At 40.4% G+C, this 3581-nt stretch overlaps 1 pseudogene; it reads left to right on the plus strand.

Annotated features, from left to right (window-relative positions):
- Positions 1-250: 250 nt before the first annotated feature.
- LOC132172228 (tetrahydroberberine oxidase-like) lies at positions 251-2958 on the plus strand (annotated as a pseudogene).
- The last annotated feature ends 623 nt before the right edge of the window (positions 2959-3581 follow it).

Raw genomic sequence — 3581 nt, forward strand, 5'->3', positions numbered from 1 at the left:
AATGATAGTTCATGAGGGTCGAGCAGTAGGGTTGGTAGTTCATGGGTATAAAGTGAAAATGCGTTGTAGTTTATGAAAAAAAAATAATAATTACCCCTAATTATTTTCTTGAGTGTTTAATCGTCTACACCTTTGTCCAAATCTAATCACCCAAGGAGAATGTATTGGGGGCATAGATTGAATAACAATTAACAAACATAAATTTGACATATATGCGATGACATTTCAAAGCACCGATACACTCACGAAAATGAAGCCTGTTGGCTCATCTGTGTTTCCATTTGCCTTCGCTCTCCTTCTCTCATTTTCATGGGCAACTTCAGCTCACACTCACGAAAACTTTCTTCAGTGCCTGACACTTAGTTCTGGAAACTCCAGCTCAATTTCTGAAGTCATTTACACTCCATCCAACTCCTCATATTCATCTGTCTTACAATTCTCCATACAAAACCCCAGATTCTCAACACCCGCCACCCCAAAACCTCTTGTAATTATTACACCATCGCTTGTCTCCCACATCCAAGCCGCCATCAATTGTTCCCGAACACATGGCATGCAAGTAGGAGTTCGAAGCGGCGGCCACGATTATGAGGGTCTTTCTTATGTTTCAGATGTGCCGTTTGTTTTAATTGATCTGATTGATCTTCGATCCATCAGTGTTGATGCAAAGAATATCACTGCGTGGGTTCAATCTGGTGCAACAATCGGTGAAGTTTATTATAGGATCGCCGAGAAAAGTAGAACTCTTGGCTTTCCGGGAGGAATTGCCACGACTCTGGGCGTTGGTGGACACTTTAGCGGCGGAGGGTACGGCAGAATGTTGCGCAAATATTGTCTTGCTGCTGACAATATTATTGATGCGCAATTGGTTGATGTTAAGGGTAGAATCCTTGACAGAGGATCCATGGGAGAGGATCTGTTTTGGGTGATTCGAGGAGGAGGAGGGAGAAGCTTTGGAATCATTCTAGCATGGAAATTAAAATTGGTTCATGTTCCATCAACTGTGACTGTTTTCACAGTTAGCCGGAACTTAGAACAAAATGCCACCAAGCTTGTTCTTTGCTGGCAATATGTTGCAGCCAAGCTTCATGAAGACTTGTTCATCCGCGTCAACTTAACAAGTGTAAATTCCAGCCAAGAAGGGAAGAGGACCATCCAAGCTTCATTCAATTCCTTGTATCTTGGAAGGATTGATAAGCTCCTTCCAATGATGCAACAGAGCTTCCCTGAGCTGGGTTTGATGAGAGAAGATTGTATTGAAAAAAGTTGGATTGAATCTATCCTCTACTTTGAAGGATTCCCAAGTGGCGAATCCTTGAATGTTTTGCTCAATAGGACTCTTCTCATAGGAGCCCCATTTAAAGCAAAATCTGACTATGTCCAAGAACCTATTCCAGAACTTGGGTTGGAATGGATCTGGAAAAGGCTTTCCGAGAAAGAGGCAGAATCAGCTTTGTTGATACCAAATATTTCCAGCAGGCCCAAATAGAAAGCCCACTATGGTTTAAAGGCCACGACCCACTAAGCTGCCAAGCGCACGTTTCCAAACGTATGTGTCATCACCTGGTCCGCCCCCAAATCATTCAGTTATGCGCCATCTTATGCTACCCCAATAATTAGGAAAGTATAATCACTCTCCAACAACCAAATCAGAGGATAACAAACTAAATCCTACCAATAGAGACTAGGTACGTCTTCAGATCACCATATAACCTCTCCAGAGATTATCATGGGATTGCCACGTAACCTCTCCGTAGATTATCATTGGATCGCCTCATCACTTCTTTGGAGATTATCGTGGGAAGATCTCCACACAACAAACTTCAGCTCGATTCTCTCAACAAACTCCATATTTTGAGGGAGTTAAGTGAGAGTCCTTCTCCAACTCACTTTCCCTACTCTATAAAAGGAGCATGCCCGCCTCCACAAAAGACACGGTGAAATCTATCTTTACTCATTCCCAATTATTATTATTTCTTATTATCTAACTTACTCAAATTCTCACTTAGGCACTGCTGATCATTTTTCTTTTTTAGCAGGCCTTTGAATTGAGTTGCTATTAGGGTTGAAGCTTTAATACTTCTGACTCCATATGGGGGCAGAATGAGTGAAATGTCGGAATCTGCAACTCCTTTCCCACATAGAGATTGGTACTATCTACAAAATGCAATAAGCTCGAGAGGGAGTTAAGTGAGAGTCCTTCTCCAACTCACTTTCCCTACTCTATAAAAGGAGCATGCCCGCCTCCACAAAAGACACGGTGAAATCTATCTTTACTCATTCTCAATTATTATTATTTCTTATTATCTAACTTACTCAAATTCTCACTTAGGCACTGCTAATCATTTTTCTTTTTTAGCAGGCCTTTGAATTGAGTTGCTATTAGGGTTGAAGCTTTAATACTTCTGACTCCATACGGGGGCAGAATGAGTGAAATGTCGGAATCTGCAGCTCCTTTCCCACATAGAGTTGGTACTATCTACAAAATCCAATAAGTAGTGTACTTGGAAGAAGAAGAAGAAACTGCGGCATCCAAAAGGCATATAAGTTGGATTAGAAGGCTTTACAGCTACATGGCTCCCTACGTTTCGAAATCTACAAGAGGTGCATATGTGAATTACTGGGACCTTGACATCGGAACAAATGGTAAAGGCAACACAAGCTATAGACGGGCGAGGATATGGGGTAATAAGTATTTCAAGAGCAACTTTGACAGGTTAGTGCATGTGAAGACTGTAGTTGATCCTGCTAATTTCTTTAGAAATAAACAAAGCATCCCTCCTTTTTCATCCGGGTGGAAGAAGAGAGGTGATTAGTGTTAAGGATAAAATCCCATTAGTCAAGGTGATTAAAAGGCCATGACTCAAGCTGACTGACGGCCCAACTAACAGCCAGGATTCACGCCCAAACAGCTCTCCATGCTTCCTGTGGCAAGCAACCCCTCAGCCATATATATTTTGCTTCTCTCCAGGATTTAAGCAAGCAACAACCGTATTCTACATGTGGCTTTCCTTTTTGTGCTTTGTTGTTTCTACTTCCTCCGTAATTTATCTTGTACTAAGCCTTGGCTATATATATATATATATATATGAATGAACTACTCTGATGTTGGGAAGTTAACCAAATCAGAGCTTCCTAAGGTTTTCTTCATTTGATTGCTGCACAGTCCCATCAGATCCCTTTTCAAAGCAAAATCTGACTATGTCCAGGAACCAATTCCAGAACTTGGGTTGGAAGGCATCTGGCAAAGGTTTTACGAGAAAGAGGGAGAAACAACTTAAATGCTCCTGAATCCGTATGGGGGCAGAATGAGTGAAATTTCAGAATCTGCAACTCATGCATATTAGGGAAAAATACATTTTACCCCCTAAACAATTCATTCATTTGCACTTTTATCTCAAATGTTTAAAATTGTGACACTTGACCCCCCAAACTTTCAAATTGTTGCAATTCGACTATTCTGAACCTTTTTTTTTTTTTTATTTTTTTTTTTTTTTTTTTATCCTTTTTCAAAATGCCCCAATCACATATTTTATTATTTTTTAAAAAATCCAAAATAAAAAGAAAAGAAGAATTATGCT

The sequence above is a fragment of the Corylus avellana genome, chromosome ca2 (assembly GCF_901000735.1).
Source record: "Corylus avellana chromosome ca2, CavTom2PMs-1.0".
In the NCBI taxonomy this organism is placed as follows: domain Eukaryota; kingdom Viridiplantae; phylum Streptophyta; class Magnoliopsida; order Fagales; family Betulaceae; genus Corylus; species Corylus avellana.